Source organism: Salvelinus alpinus, chromosome 13 (genome assembly GCF_045679555.1).
Source record: "Salvelinus alpinus chromosome 13, SLU_Salpinus.1, whole genome shotgun sequence".
Classification (NCBI taxonomy): Eukaryota; Metazoa; Chordata; class Actinopteri; order Salmoniformes; family Salmonidae; genus Salvelinus; species Salvelinus alpinus.
Genome location: NC_092098.1, coordinates 47969001 through 47995360, shown reverse-complemented (window position 1 = coordinate 47995360; position 26360 = coordinate 47969001). Strand labels below are relative to the sequence as shown.

At 45.3% G+C, this 26360-nt stretch overlaps 1 long non-coding RNA gene across 1 annotated transcript; it reads right to left on the bottom strand.

Moving 5' to 3' along the window:
• Positions 1 to 8743: 8743 nt before the first annotated feature.
• LOC139537817 (uncharacterized) lies at positions 8744 to 9132 on the bottom strand. Its single transcript, XR_011667606.1, has 2 exons — positions 8970 to 9132; positions 8744 to 8846 (listed from the first exon to the last, which is right to left on the bottom strand). It is a non-coding gene; the product is annotated as an uncharacterized lncRNA (long non-coding RNA).
• Between the last annotated feature and the right edge of the window lie 17228 nt (positions 9133 to 26360).

Here is a 26360-nt window from a genome sequence, read left to right as displayed (position 1 = left end):
CTACACAGTACATTTCTTTTGATCAGAACCCTATGGGCCCTGGTCAAAGTAGGACATTATATAGTGAAGAGTATGCCAATTTGGCCACGACCTCCGTGTAAGGTCAGAGTGATGAGACGTGGAGGGACTGTTATTGTCCAGGGGAAGTGGTGCAGCTTAACCCTGGTTCCTGCTGAGGGAGAGAGGGAGAGCCTGCCTGTTCTCAGGCATACATCTCATACTATAGGAGGGTGGGTGGCAGGGGAGTCTCCTCAGAGGAGGAAGGGGAAGACCAACCTCCTCAGTGAATTTCACTCAAATAAAAATAATGAAAGTTATTATTTTTACATAAAACCATACTAAATATATTCACGTCACCAAATAAAATAGTTTAAAACACACTGTTTTGCAATGAAGGTCTACATTAGCCTCAACAGCACTCTGAAGGGTAGCACGGAGGACAGCTAGTTTCCGTCCTCCTCTGCGTACATTGACTTCAATACAAACCCTAGGAGGCTCATGGTTCTCACCCCGTTCCATAGACTTAAACAGCAATTATGCCAACTTCCGGAGGACGTCCTCCAACCTATCAGAGCTCCTGCAGCATGAACTGACATGTCCATCCAATCAAAGGATCAGAGAATTAATCTAGTACTAAAATCATAAGCTACAGCTAGCTAGCACTGCAGTGCATAAAAAGGTGGTGAGTAGTTGACTCAGAGAAATATAATAGCTAACAGATTAATTCCTTCAAAATGAAAGAAAAGCAAGACAGAGAGCAAGAGAAAGAGCTAGCTATAATTTGTTGTATTTTTCCCCCTTTTATTTTCACTTAGCTAGCGAAGACAGCTAGCTAGTTTAGCCTACTTAAAGACCCGGCTCAAACAGAGAAAGACCCGGCTCAAACAGAGAAAGATGCTATGTTAGCTAGATGGCTATGCAACACTGGAACTCTTCCAAGCCAAGATAAGTTTTTGGTTTTATTAATTTATTGCCACCGGGGCCCACCAGTGTAACTGCTAAACTGCTTGCTGACTGTACTGCATGATTGTAGCTGTTTTACTACTGTAACGAGTTAGTTCTCGTAGCTATGTTGACTGACGTTAGCTAATATGGTGACAACGATATAGGCTGTGTGTAGCGGTTAGCGGTTCTGATATGAAGGTTAGGCTTGGAAAGGTTTTTCGCCTGGTCACAGACAGCTGATGTGTTGTGCACTGACATCCACAAGGGAAAAGGTGAGAGGAGAAGAGCACGTAGATGCGTGAAGGAATTATACAAAGAGCAAATGATCATGCTATTTGCATGTGGCTGCTATGAAAGTGAACTGTGTTTGCGTGTGATCAGGGGTGTATTCATTCTTCCGATTCTGTTGAAAAACATTTCATAAACGGAAGATACTGGAACGAAACGGAGATGACCATACGTGAATTTGTCCAATAGAAAAACTGTTTTGCAACTGTTGGACTAATGATTACACCCTAGATCAGCTAGATGCAGGCAAGAGTGTAGTGTAGGCGGTAATGAATGTGTTACTGTGTCACCTTGATTACTCAAATTTGTCTCGACCTACATTGTAAAACTTTAATTCATAGGCTAGATTGTAGTAACCTCATGATGGGTATAGGGAACATAGTAGCCTAACCCTATCAATGTTACATTGAACTGGGTGAATGGAATATGAATGATAGTCATCCAATATGCTGTAATAGAAATAAGGCCACGCTCATTAAAAATATATATAATCCTCCCTCATCCTAAAGAGCACCAACCACCACTGGTTGGGGGGGGGGGTGGTCCTGGATATCCCATGCATGCATACAGTACATAGCATCTGGAAATTGTTTCATTCAAAGGATCAAAAATGTTTGTACTGAGTAGAACATTTGAGTTGAGCAGTAAGTATTAAAGGCTTTGTATGGCAAATCCATTGTCTACTGTGGCCGTACAGCATTTACTGCGATGCAGCCGCCGCAGAAGTCAGGGCATTCATACTTCTTGCGTCTCGCAGAACAGAGCGGTTGTGAAGGAAGTTGTCAAGGAAGTTACTTTGTGTTTATACAGGACCTCTCTCCCCCACTTACCGTCAACCAATCATGTCATGGCGGAGCTATACAGAGCCCACTGCATTGTTATACAATTTGGGAGTCGCACGGCGATGTGGTACGGAGATCGATTTGGCCTCTGCAAGCCGCCGTATATTTGGAGCAAGCATAAATTGGCTTTTATTAGGAAATGCTTGTGTGTTGAGATCCTAGGAACTAAGAGTTTCCTTATTACCCATGCTCAATGAGGTGACCAAGGGGACAACGGGTTAATGAACCTTGTGTTTTTGATCTGGCTACATGTTTAAAGGTGCAGTCTGGGATCCAGGGGTGTATTCAGGGGTGTATTCATTCTGTCTTGCAACGGAAACCGATTACGGAAATTGGAGTTGATTAGTAATGCCTGATGAGTGTCTATAAATTCCTGTCTGTCTGATTGAGATGGTAGTTACTTCTAGAGAATAAAGTCACTTTATGAGCTGCCTCAGTCTAGCCTTCCTTCTCCTCATAATTGAATATAGAAATTGAATGCTCCACTCTGAACCCTCCAAACAGCTTGTTACATAAGGTCTTTTCCCTCTAATGTTAAAACAACAATAACACGAAGCTATCTTGTGAGGGCCTTCCGAGTGGCACAGCGGTCTAATGCACTTCCTCGCAGTGCTAGAGGTGTCACTACATACCTGGGTTCGATCTCAGGCTGTATCACAACCGGCCGTGATCTGGAGTCCCATAGGGCAGTGCACAATTGTTCCAGCGTTGTCCGGGTTAGCGGAGGGTTTGGCCAGCGGAGGGTTTGGCCAGCGGAGGGTTCGGCCAGCGGAGGGTTCGGCCAGCGGAGGGTTTGGCAGCAATGAGACAAGATCGAAATTGGGGAGAAAAGGGGGGTAAAAAAATATCTACACACTTATCTTGAACTGTAAGTCCTTGCATTTAGAGCATATTAGGTTACATTTCCCCATCTGTCAGCTGTATACGAAAACAAGTGGCTATGCTGCCGTTTTGTTGAAAAACTAAATCGCAGACTAACTTTAAAGGTTGTATGTGGCGAGATGAGGGAAACGATGCGAGTGAGGAAATCCTGTTCAGACCACTCCGTCTCCACAGTAGCAGTGATGGACATAGATCTGCTTTGTCCCCATGGAAGGAAGTGAACATTCACTCCCACCTGATTCATTTCTTATTGGTACAGTGGAGACATGGTTTCAAAAGCGATGAAGTGATGAAAATAGTCAGACGCACTCCAGTCAATTATAGATAAAAGCCTTCTGTGCTCCAAGGCAATCAGGAAGACTGGTCCACTTAACAAAATGAAATGATGGACTTGCTCCTTCCAGATAACCATTTCAGGACAGATTTGATCCGAATGACTTTTACATAGAAAGGATGGAGGATAAGTTCAAAGACAGAGCCTTCAATGAAAGTCAAGTCAAATCAAATCAAATCATATTTGTCACGTGCCGAATACAACAGGTGTAGACCTTAGTGAAATGGTTACTTACAAGCCCTTAACCAAGAAAATACAAAAACACTCCCCCAAAAAGAAATAAATTAAATAATGAAATAGCAGCAGTAAAAACAATAGCGGGCCTGTTCAGGAGTCTTATGGCTTGGGGGCTGAAGCTGTTTAGAAGCCTCTTGGACCTAGACTTGGCGCTCCGGTACCGCTTGCAGTGCCGTAGCAGAGAGAACAGTCTATGACTAGGGTGGCTGGAGTCTTTGATCATTTTTAGGGCCTTCCTCTGACACCGCCTGGTATAGATGTCCTGGATGGCAGGAAGCTTGGCCCCAGTGATGTACTGGGCCGTTCGTACTACCCTCTGTAGTGCCTTGCAGTCAGAGGCCAAGCAGTTGCCATACCAGGCAGTCAGGATGCTCTCGATGGTGCAGCTGTAGAACCTTTTGATGATCTGAGGACCCATGCCAAATCTTTTCAGTCTCCTGAGTAGGAATAGTTTTTGTTGTACCCTCTTCACGACTGTCTTGGTGTGCTTGTTGGTGATGTGGACGCCAAGGAACTTGAGGCTCTCAACCTGCTCCACTGCAGCCCCATCGATGAGAATGGGGGCGTGCTCGGTCCTCCTTTTCCTTTTAGTCCACAATATCCTTTGTCTTGATCACATTGAGGGAGAGGTTGTTGTCCTTGCACCACACGGCCAGGTCTCTGACCTCCTCCCTATAGACAGTCTCATTTGTTGTCGGTGATCAGGCCTACCACTGTTGTGTCATCTGCAAACTTGATGATGGTGTTGGAGTCATTCCTGGTCGTGCAGTCATGAGTGAATAGGGAGTACAGGAGGGGACTGAGCACACACCCGTGAGGGGCCCCCGTGTTGAGGATAAGCGTGGCGGATGTGTTGTTTCCTACCCTTACCACCCGAGGGCAGCCTGTCAGGAAGTCCAGGATCCAGTTGCAGAGGGAGGTGTTTAGTCCCAGGGTCCTTAGCTTAGTGATGAGCTTTGTGGGCACTATGGTGTTGAACGCTGAGCTGTAGTCAATGAATAGCATTCTCACATAGGTGTTCCTTTTGTCCAGGTGGGAAAGGGCAGTGTGGAGTGCAATAGAGACTGCATCATCTGTGGATCTGTTGGTGCGGTATGCAAATTGGAGTGGGTCTAGGGTTTCTGGGATGATGGTGTTGATGTGAGCCATGACCAGCCTTTTGAAGCATGACATGGCTACAGACGTGAGTGCTACGCATCGGTAGTCATTTAGGCAGGTTACCGGAGGGCATAGCGGGATTTCTTATTAGCTTCCTGGTTAGAGTCCCGCTCCTTGAAAGCGACAGCTCTACCCTTCAGTGCGAATGTTGCCTGTAATCCATGGCTTCTGGTTGGGGTACATACTTTCACTGTGGGGACAACGTCCACATCAACAACAACTAGAATGGTCCAAACACACCAAGACAGTCGTGAAGAGGGCACGACAAAGCCTATTCCCCCTCAGGAAACTAAAACGATTTGGCATGGGTCCTGAGATCCTCAAAATGTTCTACAGCTGCAACATCGAGAGCATCCTGACTGGTTGCATCACTGCCTGGTACGCCAATTGCTCGGCCTCCGACCGCAAGGCACTACAGAGGGTAGTGCATACGGCCCAGTACATCACTGGGGCTAAGCTGCCTGCCATCCAGGACCTCTATACCAGGTGGTGTCAGAGGAAGGTCCTAAAAATTGTCAAAGACCCCAGCCACCCCAGTCATAGACTGTTCTCTCTACTACCGCATGGCAACCGGTACCGGAGTGCCAAGTCTAGGACAAAAAGGTTTCTCAGTTTTTACCCCCAAGCCATAAGACTCCTGAAATGGCTACCCGGACTATTTGCATTGTGTGCCTCCTCCAATCCCTCTTTTTTTACGCTGCTGCTACTCTCTGTTTATCATATATGCATAGTCACTTTAACTATACATTCATGTACATACTACCTCAATTGCGCCGACCAACCAGTGCTCCCGCACATTGGCTAACCGGGCTATCTGCATTGTGTCCCACCCACCACCTGCCAACCCCCTGTTTTACGCTACTGCTACTCTGCTCATCATATATGCATAGTCACTTTAACCATATCTACATACTACCTCAATCAGCCTGACTAACCGGTGTCTGCATGTAGCCTCGCTACTTTTATAGCCTGTCTTTTTACTGTTGTTTTATTTCTACCTATTGTTCACCTAATACATTTTTGCACTATTGGTTAGAGCCTGTAAGTAAGCATTTCACTGTAAGGTCTACACCTGTTGTATTCGGCGCACGTGACAAATAAACTTTGATTTGATTCGACTTAATGATAAAGCCAGTGACTGTGGTGTACTCCTCAATCCCATCGGAATAATCCCAGAACATATTCCAGTCTGTGCTAGCAAAACAGTCCTGTAGTATCTGCTTCATCTGACCATTTTTTTATAGACCAAGTTACTGGTGCTTCCTGCTTGAATTTTAGCTTGTAAACAGGAGGATAGAATTATGGTCAGATTTGCCAAAAGGAGGGCGAGGGAGAGCTTTGTACGCGTCTCTGTGTGTGGAGTAAAGGTGGTCTAGAATATTTTTCCTTCTGGTTGCACATTTAACATGCTGATAATAGAAATCTGATTGATTTAAGTTTCACTGCATTAAAGTCCCCGGCTACTAGGAGCACCATCTCTGGATGAGCGTTTTCCTTATGGCGGTATACAGCTCATTGAGCGTGGTTTTAGTGCCAGCATCGGTCTGTGGTGGTATGTAGACAGCTACGAAAAATACAGATTAAAACTTTAGGTAGAGAGTGAGCTCTACAGCTTATCATGAGATACTCTACCTCAGGTGAGCAAAACCTTGAGACTTCCTTACATATCGTGCACCAGCTGTTGTTTACATATATGCATAGGCCCCCGCCCCGTGTCTTACCAGAGGCTGCTGTTCTGCCGATGGTGTGTTTAACCCACCAGCTGTATGTTCTTAATGTCGCTGTTCAACCACGACTCGGTGAAACATAAGATATTACAGTTTTTAATGTCCCGTTGGTAGGATATGTGCTTTCAGTTCGTCACATTTATTTTCCAACAATTGAACGTTAGCTAGCAGGGCAGGAAGGCAAAGGCAGATTAGCCACTCGTCGCCTGATCCTCACAAGGCACCCTGAACTTTTTCCGCAAAATCTGTTTCCTTCTCCAGCGAATGATGGGAATCTAGGCCTGGTGTCTGTAATATCTCCCTCCCATCCGACTCATTGAAGAAAAACTCTTCGTCTAATTTTGAGGTGAGTAATCCCAGTTCTGATGTCCAGAAGCTCTTTTCAGTCATAAGAAACGGTAGCAGCAACATTATGTACAAAACAAGTTAAGAACGCAAAAAAACAAAATAGCATGATTGGTTAAAAGCCGATAAGATGGCAGCCATCCCCTCCGGCGCCATCATCCAAGTCACGGAGAATCTTTATAACTTCCAGAACTGCTTTGGATTTGTTTTTCACAAAAGGTATATTTGGATCAATATAGGTTTAGTTATTTTCTTGGTAGATACTCAGTAGTCCATCTCTATCCTATAATCATCAAAGCTAACCAGGTAAACAACTGCCTCCAAACATCCCCTTTCACATCTTTTGCTTTCATTATTCAAATAATATGAATATGGCCTGTAGGAAGATGACACTCTTGTATCCATTTGACAAAACAAGAAAAACCACCAGCCCAGAAAAACAAACGCAGTAATGGACCACATGGTGATGAAAACAAGCTTTTAACACATCGTAGACAAGTGACACGGATGTTGCTGATTTTGAATCCGGCTCTTCATTGAAAGGCTATCAGGGTTTAACACTGGCTTGTTAAGCCGCCGTCCTGGATATAGTACGTCAGGAGGGCACTTCCGTCAACAGTTGGTCAGTAGAAATGTTCGATGTTCATGCTAAGTGTTTACATGAAGGTTGTGGGGAATGTTGGTTCATGTCCAACTACACTAACTTTCATTTGTGTTTCAGGTTGTTTTGCAGGGTTCAAATCCGGCCGAGGCTAAGGTGAATGTACAGTGTATGCTGTATGGGTCTGTTGCCATGACGCAGGTGAAGTCAGGTTAGCTATAATAAAATACCTGCACTATCCTATCTATAGAGACGAGAGATTTATTTTTAGACCTAAGTCTCTTAAACAAATGCTCCACACTAAAATGCAGTAATGGAAAGCACAAATACAGCATCTCAAATCACCCAGAAAAACAGTTACATTCCTCCACAAATAAGTCCCCAATCAATACTTTCAATTGCCTAACGGCACCAGAACATCATGATGAAATGTATTTAGAGTTTTGTTCCAGCAATACGGTGCATTAAAACTAAAATCAAATTTACCTAGCTTGCTGTAGATACTAGGAACCTCAAGAGTTAACCAATCCTGTGATGAACCCTTCAGGGATTTGACAGCTGACAGAATTTAAAGAACGGTTACATCATAATCAGATTTAGCCTTTCTGATTCGTCTTACACAATGATACCTCAGTTGCTTAATAGCTTGCCAGTCTGAGCCCACGCCTGGGTTCCTGGTCTTGACCCAAGCATCGTCTCTGTTATGAATGACCTCTGATAATTCCGGAGTGTGCCAGGCAGTAAACAGTCATTTCCTTCCAGTCAACACCACCGCTCTGTGCAAAAGATAGGTAGGGAGAGGATAGTTTGTTAGACAAATATTTTACAATCCTGAATAACAACATTTAGAGAGCTAGCACTTAAAGTTGAAGAATTGATATGGAAAATGTGGATGATTTTAAATAGACGTCAAATAAGTTTCACTTCCATTACTAACTTTGATTCAACACATTCCTAATTCCGCTGAGAAAACTTCATTTACAAAGCAGCTGCTAAGCATCACCAGCTATGGATCTAATGGCAATAACATCTGTCAGAAACATCATCCATATGCAATGTTTTATCAGTAGAAGACGTGTTTCTAAGCTCTAGAACCCTTTTCATGTTATGACTTCCTACTGTAGGCTACTACAGGACCATTGACCTCAATTACTCAAGGCAGTTACAGTAAGTAACCATGAGAAACTCAGATTCAAAAGCGAAGTTTGTAACCATGAGACCTAGTCCTCCATGAACATGTAATATGGGGGATTTACACATAAATAACCATTCCTGTAGCCAATAAGCCACTTTTTTTTTATACGCAAGGTCCTCAGGGATAAACAAAAAAAATCACAGGTTCTTTACATCAAGGACTGAAGCACGGGAATAATCACGCCAGAAATAATACGAAAATTTATATTTTATTAGTTCAGAAACTCAATGCAAGCTTGTTCTTGGGCACATCGGTCTCCACAACATCAAACACCTAGCAATCTGAAGATTGTCTGTTGATAAACATGGTTATTTCGTTACAGCTTCAGGTAATATTCCAGTAAATATCACAATGATACTATGTTTCAGATTTTCTGGCCAAAGCAATACAATAATTACAACCCTAAAACACATACCTTGGAAGGAGTGCCATGGGAGAAAGAGAGCAGGTACAGATGGATAAGGGCAAAACTCTTGGCATGGGCACAAAACGTACAATCGCAGTTCTGTGAATTTGAGCTGAGCCGAGCCATGTGGGCCATCTTCCCATGGCCCGCCAGTCTTCAACACTACATCTCCTGAATGAGAGACCACACACAGCTTTTATACCAAAAGCCATTCTCTTAATTGGCAATTACAGACACCTGGCACTGAAAGACACCTGTTACAAACGTTTCACACAGCAAGTGGAGATGAGAAAGCTATGGCAGTGGATGACCCGCAGCCGGTTCAGAATTTCGCTCAAAAGTTGAGGGATACTGATACCTTGATTGGAAAGAATGTGGATTTTGTGGCATTTATTGCAGATGTGATTAATTGCACTGCCCAAACAAACAAGAAGTCTAAAAAAGGTGTGGATGAAAGGTTTTTGGTCTTCAGGAATTAACAGCCGAAGAATTGCAGGGAATACGAAGATGTCGTCTGTAGATGTCATTTTTCACACGCAGTCTGTGCCTGTATTTAGTTTTCATGCTAGTGAGGGCTGAGAATCGACACTCACATAGGTACGTGGTTGCAAAGAGCATTGGTGTCTTAACAGAGCGATTTGCCAAGGCAGGATACTCTGTGCGCAGCCCAATACAGAAATCTGGCAGTGGCTTCTGATTCAATTACATTTCCACAGAACCGCTTGTTGCAATTTCGATGAGGCTCTCTTGTTCAGATATCGGTAAGTAGACTGGAGGCAGGGCATGAAAGGGATAATGAATCCAGTTGTTTGTGTCATCCGTTTTGGGAAAGTACCTGCGTAATTGCGCACCCAACTCACCCAGGTGCTTCGCTATATCACATTTGACATTGTCCGTAAACTTGAGTTCATTTGCACACAAAAAATCCTACAATGATGGAAAGACCTGTGCACCATCATCAACCTCTTGCCTGATCTCCCGGACTACGTTACTAGCCTTTTCCCTGCCTGTGCTGTTGCCTTTGGACCCCATCTATAAACTTCTGCCTGCCCCTGGACCCAGCTACCTGCCTCCTCCTGCTGCGCCCTGCGCTTAAAACCAGCTCTCTGTCTCGTATTCATTACAGTCAATAATTTCCCCCTTGATAACCAGAGCATTTCTGTATGTTGCAAAACTGTTACATGGTCACTACCCATATCATTGCATAGTGCAGAAAATACACGAGAGTTCAGGGGCCTTGCTTTAACAAAGTTAACCATTTTCATTGTAGTGTCCAAAACGTCTTTCAAGCTGTCAGGCATTCCCTTTTCAGCAAGAGCCTCTCGGTGGATGCTGCAGTGTACCCAAGTGGTGTCGGGAGCAACTGCTTGCATGCGAGTTACCACTCCACTATGTCTCCCTGTCATGGCTTTTGTGCCATCAGTACAGATACCAACACATTTTGACCACCAAAGTCCATTTGATGTCACAAAGCTGTCCAGTACTTAAAAAATATCCTCTCCTGTTGTCCTGTGGTTTCCAGTGGTTTGCAGAAGAGGATGTCTTCCTTAATTGACCCCCCCATAAACGTAACGTACATATACCAGGAGCTGTGCCAGGCCTGCCACTTCTGTTGACTCATCCAGCTGTAACGCATATAATTCACTGGCTTGTATGCGAAGCAGTAATCATTTCAAAACATCTCCTGCCATGTCACTGATGCGTCGTGAAATAGTGTTGTTTGATGAAGACATTGTCTGTATAGTTTTTTGGGCCTTTTCCCCAAGCATTGTCCCAGCCATACCCACGGCAGCAGGAAGAATTAAGTCCTCCACAATAGTATGGGGCTTGCCTGTCCTAGCCACTCGGTAGCTCACCATATAAGACTCTTCTAGCCCCTTCTTATTAACGGTATCTGTAGCTTTAATACATGTCTTACTACTCAAATGTGCACATATGTGCAAAAGTACTGTGTCACAACTCAATGAAACCTTCACTCTTGCGCAGACAAAAACAAAACATGCCAATTTGAAAAATAAGCTACAGGAGTTTTTTGAGTGGCTGAGGCTGAGGAAGGCACTACTCCAAATATAAGTGAACACCAAATTAAAGTAGTTCTTATCATATGTGTGCCTCTTCGATGGTGCAACGTCCCTGCCTGTTGTTCGGTGCTTTCCTGGGTAAGTGGGCAGTAGCTCTTCGGCTGCATCAGATTCACAACTGTCAGTGTCCATGCTAGCTATGCTAACAACAAATGTAGAATTACTGATGCTGGTATTGGATGTACTCGTGGAAGCAGAACTTGTGCCGTCGACAGTTGCAGCTGTAGTACTGCTGGTAGTAGCAGTACTACCAGTAGAGCTGGTATGTGTCTCTATGGACGTGGGCCTTACTTTTTTTAACCATGTATCCATTTTCGAGCAAACGGAATGAGCAGTAGCTACGTTTTGCTACAAACAGACCGTTAGTGGAATTCCCGCGAGAGAGTAACGGTTAATGTGACTGGATGTTAATTATTTGACTAGGCTACCTGTATTTGACATTGTTTTGTTATCGCTGAACACTAGTGTCACGTTCCTGACCTATTTTCTGTTGTTTTGTATGTGTTTGATGGTCAGGGCGTGAGTTTTGGGTGGGCAGTCTATGTTTTCTGTTTCTATGTTGGTTTTGGGTTGCCTGGTATGGCTCTCAATTAGAGGCAGGTGTTTGACGTTTCCTCTGATTGAGAGTCATATTAAGGTAGGTTGTTCTCACTGTTTGTTGGTGGGTGATTGTCTTCCGTGTCTGTGCACCACACGGGACTGTTTTGGTTGTTCGTTCATTTATGTAGTCTGTTCCTGTTCGTGAGTTCTGCGTGTAGTTATGTAAGTTCCATGTTCAGGTTTCGTCTACGTCGTTTGTTATTTTGTAATCATTTCAAGTATAGTTCGTGTCAGTGTTCGTTTGCTTTAATAAATCAGTATGTATTCACAACCCGCTGCGCCTTGGTCGAATCACTACTCCTCCTCTTCGTATGAAGAGAAAGAGGAACACCGTTACAGAATCACCCACCAACAAAAGATCAAGCAGCGGTGTAACGGGAGGAAGGGACAACGCAAGAAGGAGGAATGGACATGGGGGGATGTTTTGGACGGTAAAGGTTGCTACACATGGGAGGAGATCCTGGCTGGAAGGGATCGCCTCCCATGGGAACAGCTGGAGGCACTGAGGAGAGCAGAGGCAACCGGAGAGAGGAACCGGCGTTATGAGGGGACTCGTCTAGCACGGAAGCCCGAAAAGCCCGTGAGTACTTCCCAAAAATGTCTTGGGGGGGGGCTAAGAGGTAGTGGGCCAAGGGCAGGTAGGAGACCTGCACCCACTTCCCAGGCTTACCGTGGAGAGCGGGAGTACGGGCAGACACCGTGTTACGCAGTAGAGCGCACGGTGTCTCCTGTACGTGTTCATAGGCCGGTGCGGGTTATTCCACCTCCCCGCACTGGTAGGGCTAGATTGGGCATTGAGCCAGGTGCCATGAAGCCGGCTCAATGCGTCTGGTCTCCAGTGCGTCTCCTCGGGCCGGCTTACATGGCACCAACCTTACGCATGGTGTCCCCGGTTCGCCTGCATAACCCAGTGCGGGCTATTCCACCTCGCCGCACTGGCAGGGCGACGGGGACCATTCAACCAGGTAAGGTTGGGCAGGCTCAGTGCTCAAGAGAGCCAGTACGCCTGCACGGTCCGGTATTTCCGGCGCCACCTCCCCGCCCCAGCCTAGTACCAACAGTGCCTACACCACGCACCAGGCTTCCAGTGCGTTTCCAGAGCCCTGTTCCTCCTCCACGCACTCTTCCTGTAGTGCGTGTATCCAGTTCGGTGCCTCCAGTTCCGGCACCACGCACTAAGCCACCTGTGCGTCTCCAGAGCCCTGTACATACTGTTCCTTCTCCCCGTACTAGTCCTGATGTGCGTGCCCTCAGCCCGGTACCTCCAGTTCCGGTATCACGCACCAGGCAAAGAGTACGTTTTGAGAGTCCAGTGTGCCCTGTCCCTGCTCCCCGCACTAGGCTTGAGGTGCGTGTCTCCAGTCCGGTGCCTCCAGTTCCGGCACCACGTACCAGGCCTACAGTGCGTCTCAGCCGGCCAGAGTCCGCCGTCTGCCCAACGGCGCCTGAACTGTCCGTCTGCCAAGCGCCGCATGAACTGCCCGTCTGTATTGAGCCTTCAAAGCCGCCCGTCTGCCATGAGCCTGCAAAGCCGCCCGTCTGCCATGAGCCTACAGAGCCTTCCGCCAGACAGGAGCCGCTAGAGCCTTCCGCCAGACAGGAGCAGCCAGAGCCTTCCGCCAGACAGGAGCAGCCAGAGCCTTCCGCCAGACAGGAGCAGCCAAAGCCTTCCGCCAGACAGGATCAGCCAGAGCCATCCGTCTCCGCAGCGCCATCTGAGCCATCCGTCTCCGCAGCGCCATCCGTCTCCGCAGCGCCATCTGAGCCATCCGTCTCCGCAGCGCCATCTGAGCCATCCGTCTCCCCAGCGCCATCTGAGCCATCCGTCTGCCCAGTGCCGTCTGAGCCATCCGTCTGTCCCGAGCCATTAGAGCCGCCCGTCTGTCCCGAGCCGTCAGAGCCGATAGTCAGTCAGGAGCCGCTAGAGCCATGCGTCAGACAGGATCTGCCAGAGCCGCCAACCAGACAGGATCTGCCAGAGCCGCCAACCAGACAGGATCTGCCAGAGCCGACAACCAGACAGGATCTGCCAGAGCCGCCAGTGAGCCATGAGCGTCCAGAACCGCCAGTGAGCCATGAGCGTCCAGAGCCGTCAGCCAGCCATGAGCGTCCAGAGCCGTCAGCGAGCCATGACCAGCCAGAGCCGTCCAGCCAGGAGCTGCCAGAGCCAGCCAGCCAGGACCAGCCAGAGCCGTCCAGCCAGGACCAACCAGAGCCGTCCAGCCATGACCGGCCAGAACCGTCATCCAGCCATACCTGCCAGGACCCGCCAGCCAGCCAGGATCCGCCAGCCAGCCAGGATCCGCCAGAGCCTTCCGCCAGCCAGGATCCGCCAGCCAGTCTGGTGTTGCCCCCCATTCTGGTGTTGCCCCTCATCCTGGTGATGCCCCTTAATTTAGGTGGGGTTATATGGAGGGTGGTCATTTTGAGGAGGCTACGAAAGCGGGTAGTGACTAAGAGGGGATGGGGACCTCGCCCAGAGCCTGAGCCACCACCGTGGTCAGACGCCCACCCAGACCCTCCCCTAGACTTTTGGTGGTGCGCCCGGAGTTCGCACCTTGAGGGGGGGGTTCTGTCACGTTCCTGACCTATTTTCTGTTGTTTTGTATGTGTTTGATGGTCAGGGCGTGAGTTTTGGGTGGGCAGTCTATGTTTTCTGTTTCTATGTTGGTTTTGGGTTGCCTGGTATGGCTCTCAATTAGAGGCAGGTGTTTGACGTTTCCTCTGATTGAGAGTCATATTAAGGTAGGTTGTTCTCACTGTTTGTTGGTGGGTGATTGTCTTCCGTGTCTGTGTCTGCGCACCACACGGGACTGTTTTGGTTGTTCGTTCATTTATGTAGTCTGTTCCTGTTCGTGAGTTCTGCGTGTAGTTATGTAAGTTCCATGTTCAGGTTTCGTCTACGTCGTTTGTTATTTTGTAATCATTTCAAGTATAGTTCGTGTCAGTGTTCGTTTGCTTTAATAAATCAGTATGTATTCACAACCCGCTGCGCCTTGGTCGAATCACTACTCCTCCTCTTCGTATGAAGAGAGAGAGGAACACCGTTACAACTAGATGGTTTCATTTTATTTTTGGCAGTGAAACGAGGCTACTCAGGCGAGAGAAAAAAACTCACCCAAATGTATAGCCCCGTTGGAAAATATAACTGTTTGACTGTTTGAAAATGTGAAGAAAACGCAATGCCGTTGGGGTTACACCAAATAAAAATTGGAGAAAAAAATATATATATAATTTTTTTTACATTTTACATTTTACATTTTTATTTGGCGTACCCCCCAACGGAATACCTGTTGTATAGGATAACTGATTTGGTGGGCAGGAAGATGTGCTTCTGACCAATCACTTTACAGGCAATAATTACTATCCCCACATTAACAAACAAGTGTCCCTTGTGCCACATACATTGGTCAATACTGGCACACTGCATTATAAAAAAAGAAACGTCCCTTTTACAGGACCCGATCTTTCAAAGATAATTCGTAAAAATCCAAATAACTTCACAGATCTCCATTGTAAAGGGTTTAAACCCTGTTTCCCATGCACTGTTTCCCACAATTAATGAACATGCACCTGTGGAACTGTCGTTAAGACACTAACAGCTTACAGACGATAGGAAATGAAGGTCACAGTTATGAAAACTTAGGACACTATAGAGGCCTTTCTACTGCCTCTGAAAAACACCAAAGAAAAATGCCCAGGTTCCCTGCTCATCTGCGTGAACGTGCCTTAGGCATGCTGCAAGGAGGCATGAGGCCTGCAGATGTGGCCAGGGCAATAAATTGCAATGTCCGTACTGTGAGATGCCTAAGACAGCGCTTCAGGGAGACAGGATGGACAGCTGATCATCCTCGCAGTGGCAGACCACGTGTAACAACACCTGCACAGGATCGGTACATCCGAACATCACACCTGCGGGACAGGTGCAGGATGGCAACAACAACTGCCCGAGTTACACCAGGAACGCACAATCCCTCCATCAGTGCTCAGACTGTCCGCAATAGGCTGAGAGAGGCTGAACTGAGGGCTCTCAGTCCTCACCAGACATCACCGGCTACAATGTTGCCTATGGGCACAAACCCACTGTTGCTGGACCAGACAGGACTGGCAAAAAGTGCTCTTCACTGACGAGTCACGGTTTTGTCTCTCCAGGGGTGATGGTCGGATTCATGTTTATTATCAAAGAAATGAGCGTTACACCGAGGCCTGTCCTCTGGAGCGGGATTGATTTAGAGATGGAGGGTCCGTCATGGTCTGGGGCGGTGTCACAGCATCATCGGACTGAGCTTGTTGTCATTGCAGGCAATCTCAACGCTGAGTGTTACAGGAAAGACATCCTCCTCCCTCATGTGGTACCCTTCCTGCAGGCTCATCCTGACACGACCCTCCAGCATGACAATGCCACCAGCCATACTGCTCGTTCTGTGCGTGATTTCCTGCAAGACAGCAATGTCAGTGTTCTGCCATGGCCAGCGAAGAGCCCGGATCTCAATCCCATTGAGCACGTCTGGGACCTGTTGGATCGGAGGGTGAGGGCTAGGGCCATTCCCCCCAGAAATGTCCGGGAACTTGCAGGTGCCTTGGTGGAAGAGTGGGATAACATCTCACAGCAAGAACTGGCAAATCTGGTGCAGTCCATGAGGAGGAGATGCACTGCAGTACTTAATGCAGCTGGTGGCCACACCAGATACTGACTGTTACTTTTGATTTTGACCCCCCCCCCTTTTTCAGCGACACATTATTCAATTTATGTTAGTCACATGTCTGTTGAACTTATTCAGTTTATGTCTCAGTTGTTGAATCTTGTTATGTTCATACAAACATTTACACATGCTACGTTTGCTGAAAATAAACGCAGTTGACAGTGAGAGGACATTTCTTTTTTTGCTGAGTTTAGTACCTCTTCCTCAATGTCATTTGTCCATACTGACACACTGCATTATAGTACCTCTTCCTCGATGTCATTGGTCCATACTGACACACTGCATTATAGTACCTCTTCGTCAATGTCATCTGGACATTACACTACTTATTGTTTATGTTTTCCCAGAGAATGTCAAGAATGGAAGTGTGATCTCTGAGCTGCCATTCAGAACACTGGTAGTAGAGCTCTCTCTCTCGCTCTCTCTCTCCCCTCTCTCAATATCTCTCTCCCTCTCCCCTCTCTCAATCTCTCTCTCTGCCCCTCTCTCTCTCTTTTCTGCCCTCTCTCTATTACCCTCCCCCTTGGTACGTGAGTGCTTACAGTCCCTGTGCGAATAACCCTGAGGCAGAGAGAACTCCATTCTCAATCAGTCACAGCTCTCTGTCCGTCTAAGACTGCTGTATTGGAAGCATTCATTATTAATGCATCAGAGCGTGAGATGCATACTTGGTCCGATTGACTAAATTAATAGTATAAATAAAAAATGATCAAGCCACAGGCTGAGACACACTGCTTACTCTCTGACTGACTGTAATGCCTCGATCACAGCGACAGCGTTGTTGCGTTTTGGTACACCAGAAGTACATTCATTTCCAGTGGAATGCTACGTTGGCCTTGCAGCATTGCATTTATCGAACATATGCGTCAAATTGTATGCGTAGACGGCTTGACAGAAATGGTAGCAGAAGGTGAATGTTGAACTTTTGTTTCACACATATCCAGATGATGCTGCGTACCATTTTGCGCTATGACGCTGTAGGTGTGATCGAGGCATTATTAGGAAGTGAGGGGCTTTCTGTCTATGCAATTTCCAGCGCCTTTCCTCACTTCCCACTGGGCAAAAATTGGTTAAATCAATGTTGTTTCCACGTAATTTTATCCCCCACAAATCTATGTGATGACGCTGAATCAAATTGGATTTGAAAAAAAGTCATCAACATTACAGCATTTCAGTTTTTTTGTTGACATGGTGAAATGTTTAGTTGATTTCACATTGAATTCACGTCAGTTGACAACTCAATGAAATGGAAACCAAAACTAGACGTTGAACTGACTGACATCTGTGTGCGGTGGGTTATCTATCAGTGGGAATTAGTAAATTACCACATCATTCACATAGATGACACAGACATGACCTGCAGAATGAGCTCTCTGTCTTTCTTCAGTCTCTCTGTCTCCATCCATATGTCTGTTCTCCACTCTGTCAATACTTACTTACTTATGCCCATTACTCCTTTTGGGAGCAGAGGCCATCGACGACTCCTCTCCATCATTCTGTTCTGGGCAGTCCACCACTGGTAGGAGATCTTTCTGTTCACACACTGTTTTTCTTTGAAAAATGATCCCTAAAACACAGACCCCAAGGTTGTTGAACTGTGAAATGTTTCAGTGTTCTCACATGTTTTTCTGTCAATACAAGTGTACATTTAGGTAGTAATATAGTCTTTGGGAAAATGTTTATAATTGGATTATGCTCCGTATTGTTATCAGACATACTTCAATGATCTTCAATAATATGTATTTCTCCTTACGACTTCATGATTGTTTCCTCTGTTAATAAGCCCTATAAAACAAAACACTATCACTTCCAGGAAATTAATAGAAAATATGTATTTTGGTGCAAATATCATCAAATATAAAGCACACACAGCAAAGTTTTATCACGAATGCCAGAAGGTGGTGGATTCCAGTGCTGAAGCAGGAAGTAGTGTGACTAGACAAGGTTCTCAAATAGGAAATCATTTCTCTCCAAACTTAAAATATATGACCACTCTTGACAAAACATAACACATTGACTGTATCCAAACAAACGCATATATGAAAACACTCGATAAATCTGTCAAACATGGAAATGTAATGCCTAATACATTGTAAAGCTGTGATCTAGCAGATGTGGGGTCTGATGTGGGCCGTCACCAGTCACGGAGGACAGAAATAGGATATAAAAGCAGTTGAAGGTGAGGTCACATCTGTTTTCCTCTGGTATTCCTCTGCTCCCTACAGGTCAGGGCCGGCTGGGAGGAGAGTCACACTTCCTAGAGAGGCCTGAGAGCCACCACACCCAGTCCCTCTCCCCATCTTCCCCTGGTCACACACACACAATCACATGGGGAAACGACGCGAGGAATTGAGATCACATTACACCCCGCCCTATTGTATTGTATAGGCATGCATAACACAAAAGCAGACAAACTAAAGCACGAGGTGATTTAGCGTTTAGAGACCTTGGGATTATATCTAATTGATCTTTACATTTTTCTAAAAATACATTTTAAGTGATTTTTTTTGTTTTTTTTACTAAAAGGTTCTATCTGCAATCCAATCACAAGCCTGGACAAATACAGACGGACCAATCAGAACACGTCTTTGCCATCTCCCTCTAAGTATGGTCTAGGCTTGTCTAGGCGCAGCAATAATGACTGGCAAGCAACAACAAAAAACAACACTGTCAGAAAATGTGTGAGTAAATGATGTTGTCACATTGTTGTTCAGCAATGACAGTAATTAATCGTCTGACGATCATAATCAAATTGAATTTGTCACATGCGCCGAATACAACAGGTAGACCTTACCGTGAAATGCTGACTTACAAGCCCTTAACAAACATTATATACCAACAATACATGTCTTAATGTATTTGATGTGTTCTGACTTTTTCTTGGTAAAATAGTGTAATTCTATCATGTATGTATTCAAATAGCTACAGGCGTCTTAAAACACTGAACATGTCGTATTCAGTAGCGTCTGACAGAACTTTATAGCTGAACCCAGATTGATATTTTCAGAGCCATAAAGTTCTCTCTGTGATTGCACCCCACACAACAACAAAAAACGGATTTACAAATGTCTGTGGATGTTCGTACTTTAGCTACCTTTTGAGGTGAGAACCTTACTTGGTTATGAAAGAAGCATTCACTAGAAAACAGTTCTGAGATCTGAGATGTGAAAACTTTGATGCTCAATATGTCAAATCAAATTAAATTGTATTTGTCACATGCGTCGTAAACAACAGGTGTAGACTAAACAGTGAAACGCTAACTTACAATGCCCCACAATGCAAAGAGAAAAATAGAAAAACAATAGAAAATAATTGTAGCAATAACTTGGCTAAGTATTGTCCCGTGTGGCTCAGTTGATAAAGCATGGCACTTGAAATGCCAGGGTTGTGGGTTTGATTCCCACAGGGGACCAGTACCAACAAATATGATGTATGCATTCACTACTGTAAGTTGCTCTAATAAATAAATAATACATAAATACATGTGGTACCAGTACTGAGTCGATGTGCAGGGGTAAGAGGGAACTGAGGTAGATACTGTAAGTACATACACAAACGTATGTGTACACCTGCTCGTCAAACATCTCATTCCAAAATCATAGGCATTAATATGGAGTTGGTCCCCCTTTGCTGCTATAACAGCCTCCACTCCTCTGGGAAAGCTTTCCACTAGTTGATGGAACATTCCTGCAGGGACTTTCTTCCATTCAGCCACAAGACCATTAGTGAGGTCATGCACTGATGTTGGGCGATTAGGCCTGGCTTGCAGTCGGCGTTCCAGTGGACGATTAGGCCTGGCTCGCAGTCGGCATTCCAATTCATCACAAATTTGTTTGATGGGTTTGAGGTCAGGGCTCTGTGCAGATCAGTCAAGTTCCACACCGATCTCGACAAACCATTTCTGTATGGACCTCGCTTTGTGCACGGGGCCATTGTCATGCTGAAACAGGAAAGGGCCTTCCACAAAGTTGGAAGCACAGAATTGTGTATAATCTCAATGTTTGCTGTAGCGTTAAGATTTCCCTTCGCTGAAACTAAGGGATCTAGCCCAAACTATAAAAATCAGCCCCAGACCATTATTCCTTCTCCACCAAACTTTACAGTTGGCACTATACATTGGGGCAGGTAGCGTTCTCCTGGCATCCACCAAACCCAGATTATTCCATCGGACTGCCAGATGGTGAAGCGTGATTCATCACTCCAGATTTCCACTGCTCCAGAGTCCAATGACGGCGAGCTTTACACCACTCCAGCCGACGCTTGACATTGCGCTTGGTGATCTTAGGCTTGTGTGTGGCTGCTCTGCCATGGAAACCCATTTCATGAAGCTCCCGATGAACAGTTATTGTGCTGACGTTGCTTCCAGAGGCAATTTGGAACTTGGTAGTGAGTGTTGCAACCGAGGAAAGATCTAAAAAATGTATGCACTTCAACACTCTGTGGTCCCGTTCTGTGAGCTTGTGTTGCCTACCACTTCGTGGCTGAGCCGTTGTTGCTCCTAGACATTTCCACTTCACAATAACACTTACAATTGACCGGGGAAACTCTAGCAGGGCAGAAATTTGATGAACTGACTTGTTGGAAAGATTGGCATACTATGACGTTACCACTTTGAAAGTCACTGAACTCTTCAGTACGGGACATTCTACTGCCAATGTTTGTCTATGGAGATAGATTTTATACACCTGTCAGCAACGGGTGTGGCTGAAATAGCTGAATCCATTAACTTGAAGGGGTGTCCACATACATTTGTATATATAGTGTCTAGGTAGATGTAAAGTGACAGGATAGATAATAAACAGTAGAAGCAGTGTATGTGATGAGTCAGAAGAGTCAGTGCAAAAGTATCAATGCAGATAGTTTGGTTAACTATTTAGCAAGCAGTCTTATAGCTTGAGGATAGAAGTTGTTCAGGGAACTGTTGGTTCCAGACTGGGTACATCGGTACCACTTGCCGTGCTGAAAAGTCCATGACTTGGGTGGCTGGAGTCTTCGACAATATTTAGGGCCTTATAGGGGTGTGCGTGCGGATCAGCTGTTAGTTCACCTGCTAATAACCCATCCGCAACCAGCCGACTATAAGAGATCAAGTGAACATTTCCAAATGACGTCAGTTGTGAAAACGACCCAACATGATTCTGATAAGATTTCAGTTCGGCTTGGATGCATATTTTTATGTGGTTGAAATACTATCAGCTTTTATGATGCTGATAAAGACAGCACCTCTACAGATGGTATCTAACTGAGCATTCCCATTCTCTCAAGATGCTGAAAGAAATCAATCATATTTCTCCATTCCTATTCCTGAGTCAAAATGTTGCTTCCATTTGTTGTATCATTTTACTGCAAGAATTGTACAATCTGTGTATCATTTTACTGAAATAAATGCTTAATTATTCAGGAGTTAATATTAAAGCTACGTATGTGGGAGGTTATAAACCTAGAGACGGTGTCCAGATTTCAGTTTCCATTTAACCCATTTGATCAGTAGGCTAAAGTCCCCTTGATGTGCCATAGGCCTATTTGAAGTACCCATCTTGTGACTGTAGAATTTGTATAGCGCCTCACAATCATCACACACAACATATCCAGCACTGCTATCACCCTCTTTCACCCCTTCACCTAATCTTTCCCAGACATTACTTTTCTTGACCTCCTATCTCTTTACTTTCAACTCTCCATCTCACAGCTTGTCTCTTCTTGAATTCAATTCAGACGTAGTCCTTTTTGCCTCCGTGGATCGACTTTAACTTTTTCTGCCCTTTCCCAAATGCATTTTTGGCAATTGGCGTGTAGGCTATTTGGCATGTGTACAGTTAGGCCATAAAGCTTGTATTTATATACTCATGCCAGATTGCCAAAAATAATGAAAGAAAAACCTCAATGAAGCCTAAGTTGCACAATAATGAAACAGTTATGGATTTTTAAAGGTATTGTTTTCTCTTTATAATTTTGTTTTTTCAAGCTGTGGAGAAATGCTCTCTTACATGATGCGACTATATCAAATTCATATCATTCTAAATAAATATGAAAAAGCACTCACCCCTTTTGTCACGTGTCCTCCGGGGATGAGAAGCCCACCCTACTCAACGCACCAAATGTTAGGAATTGACAACTGGTCAAGGTGTGGAGAAATGCTTATTGGAAAATATAAGATGAACAGCTTCTATATTTATAGGTTTAATAGACAGACATAGTCAGACGAATGGGAAGACATACACGTTCCTCTAAGAGGTTCACAGCAAATCTCTCACCCTCCAGCGGAGAGGGCCGACCTATTGCCTTATCTGTTCGCTGTTTCAGCCTTCCGTGCCCCGGTGCCAAAACATTAAATCAAGGTGTTGACCTTGGGGTTGAATAGACGATACATTTGAAAAATCATAATCGCTTAAGGACAACCATGGCCAAGTTCTTGTCACAACATTTTGCTCTTTATTTAGCCATCTTACATATAAAACCTTATTTGTTCATTGAAAATTGTGAATAACTCACCACAGGTTAATGAGAAGAGTGTGATTGAAAGGATGCACATAACTATAACTGCAATGTTGGGTTGTATTGGAGAGAGTCTCAGTCTTAAATCATTTTCCACACACAGTCTGTGCCTGTATTTAGTTTTCATGCTAGTGAGGGCCGAGAATCCACTCTCACATAGGTGCGTGGTTGCAAAAGGCATCAGTGTCTTAATAGAGTGATTTGCCAAGGCAGGATACTCTGAGCGCAGCCCAATCCAGAAATTTGGCAGTGGCTTCTGATTATTTATTTTTTTCACAGAACCACTTGTTGCAATTTCGATGAGGCTCTCTTGTTCAGATATCGTGGACTGGAGGCAGGGAATGAAAGGGATAACGAATCCAGTTGTTTGTGTCATCCGTTTTGGGAAAGTACCTGCGTAATTGCACACCCAACTCACTTGGGTGCTTTGCTATATCACATTTGACATTGTCCGTAAGCTGAGTTCATTTGCACACAAAAAATCATACAATGATAGAAAGACCTGCGTGTTGTCCTTGTTAATGCAACAGAGAAGAGCTCCAACTTTTTAATCATTGCCTCAATTTTGTCCCGCACATTGAATATAGTCATCGATTCAGATCATTCAGGCGAGAAAAAACATCACCCAGTCGTGTGAGAAACTCGTCATCATGCAAGCGGTCAGACAAGTGAAAATTATGGTCAGTAAAGAAAACTTTAAGCTCGTCTCTAAATAAAATAAAAACATGTCAAGACTTTGCCCCTTGATAACCAGCGCACTTCTGTATGTTATAAAAGCGTTACATGGTCGCTGCCATATCATTGTCTAGTGCAGAAAATACACGAGAATTCAGGGACCTTGCTTTAACAAAGTTAACCATTTTCACTGTAGTGAAAATACTTTCTGATATACTACGGCTGTCAGCCAATCAGCATTCAGGGCTAGAACCACCCAGTTTATAATACATAATGTAACACCACACCAGAGTTTTTCATGTTTAATTATGTTTCATCCTCTCCTACCTCACCTGATAATGCATGTGAACTCAAATCAGTATAGAACAGGGCTCTCCAACCCTGTTCCTAGAGAGCTACCCTCCTGTAGGTTTTCACTCCAACCCTGTTCCTAGAGAGCTACCCTCCTGTAGGTTCACTCCAACCCTGTTCCTAGAGAGCTACCCTCCTGTAGGTCTTCACCCCAACCGTGTTCCTAGAGAGCTACCCTCCTGTAGGTTTTCACTCCAACCCTGTTCCTAGAGAGCTACCCTCCTGTAGGTTTTCGCTCCAACCCCAGTTGTAACTAACCTGATTCAACCTACAGGAAGGTAGCTCTCCAGGAACAGGGTTGGAGTGAAAACCTACAGGACGGTAGCTCTCCAGGAACAGTGTTGGAGTGGAAACTTACAGGACTGTAGCTCTCCTTGCTGGTCAAGGGCAGTCAGGTATGGAGTGAACCAAGGGCTATATCTGTTCCTGGTTCTACATTTTTTTAATGTGGCATGCTTATTTAAGATGGTGAGGAAAGCCCTTTTAAAGAATAACCAGGCATCCTCTACTAACGGAATGAGGTCAATATCCTTCCAGGATACCCGGGCCAGGTCGATTAGAAAGGCCTGCTCGCTGAAGCGTTTTTGGGAGCGTTTGACAGTGATGAGGGGTAGTCGTTTGACCGCAGACCCATTACGGACTCATGCAATGAGGAAGTGATCGCTGAGATCCTGGTTGAAGACAGCAGAGGTGTATTTGGAGGGCAGGTTGGTTAGGATGATATCTATGAGGGTGCCCGTGCTTACGGATTTGGGGTTGTACCTGGTAGGTTCATTGATCATTTGTGTGCGATTGAGGGCATCAAGGTTAGATTGTAGGATTGCCGGGGTGTTAATCATGTCCCAGTATAGGTCACCTAACAGTACGAGCTCTGACGATAGATGGGGGGCAATCAATTCACATATGGTGTCCAGGGCACAGCTGGGGGCTGAAGGGGGTCTATAGCAAGCGGAAACGGTGAGAGACTTCTTTCTGGAAAGGTGGATTTTTTAAAGTAGAAGCTCAAATTGTTTGGGCACAGACCTGGATAGTAAGACAGAACTCTGCAGGCTATCTCTACAGTAGATTGCAACTCCGCCCCCTTTGGCAGTTCTATCTTGTCGGAAAATGTTATAGTTAGGGATGGATATTTCAGGGGTTTTGGTGGTCTTCCTAAGCCAGGATTCGGACACGGCTAGGACATCCGGGTTGGCAGAGTGTGCTAAAGCAGTGAATAAAACAAACTTAGGGAGGAGGCTTCTAATGTTAACATGCATGAAACCAAGGCTTTTACGATTACAGAAGTCATCAAATGAGAGCGCCTGGGGAATGGGAGTGGAGCTAAGCACTGCAGGGCCTGGATTAACCTCTACATCACCAGAGGAATAGAGGAGGAGTAGGAAAGGGTACGGCTAAAGGCTATAAGAACTGGTTGTCTAGTACGTTCAGAACAGAGAGTAAAAGGAGCAGGTTTCTGAGCATGGTAGAATAGATTCAAGGCATAATGTACAGACAAAGGTATGGTAGGATGTGAATACAGTGGAGGTAAACCTATGCATTGAGTGACGATGAGAGAGATATTGTCTCTAGAAACATCATTTTTGACTCTTGATGATCGGCTATGAAAAGCCAACTGAAAATTATTCATGATTATTATTTGACCATGCTTGTCACTTATGAACATTTTTGAACATCTTGGCATAGTTCTGTTATAATCTCCACCCGGCACAGCCAGAAGAGGACTGGCCACCCCTCATAGCCTGGTTCCTCTCTAGGTTTCTTCCTAGGTTTTGGCCTTTCTAGGGAGTTTTTCCTAGCCACCGTGCTTCTACACCTGCATTACTAGCTGTTTGGGGTTTTAGGCTGGGTGTCTGTACAGCACTTCGAGATATTAGCTGATGTACGAAGGGCTATATAAAATAAAATTGATTGATTGATTGATTGAAAATTGATTTAAACCAAGTGAGGTCCCCGCATGTGTGGGAGATGGAACTAAAGGGTTAGCTAAGGCGTATTGAGCAGGGCTCTACAGTGAAATAAGGCAATAATCACTAATCAAGACAGCAATGGACAAGGCATATTGACATTAGGGAGAGGCATGTGTAGCCGAGTGATCATAGGGGTCCAGTGAGTAGCTTGGCGGGCTGGAGAAACGCCGATTCAGACAGCTAGCGGCTAGCACATGGGCATTCGGGGACGTCGCGATTGAGGAGCCAGTTGAAAAACCCCCTCGGGCAGATTACATTGGTAGTCCAGTCGTGATGGATCGGCGAGGCTCTGTGCCGGCAGTAAAAGGGGTCCAGGCCAATTGGCAAAATAGGTATTGTAGCCCAAGGAGTGGCTGATGGACCTCTTCGGCTAGCCGGGAGATGGGCCTAGCAAAGGCTAGCTCCAGGCTAATTGGTTCTTGCTTCGGGACAGAGACATTAGCCAGGAGGGGCCACTCGGATAGCAGCTAGCTAGCTAGCTGCGATGATCCAGGTGAAAAGGTTCAGCGCGTACGGTAGGAATCCGGA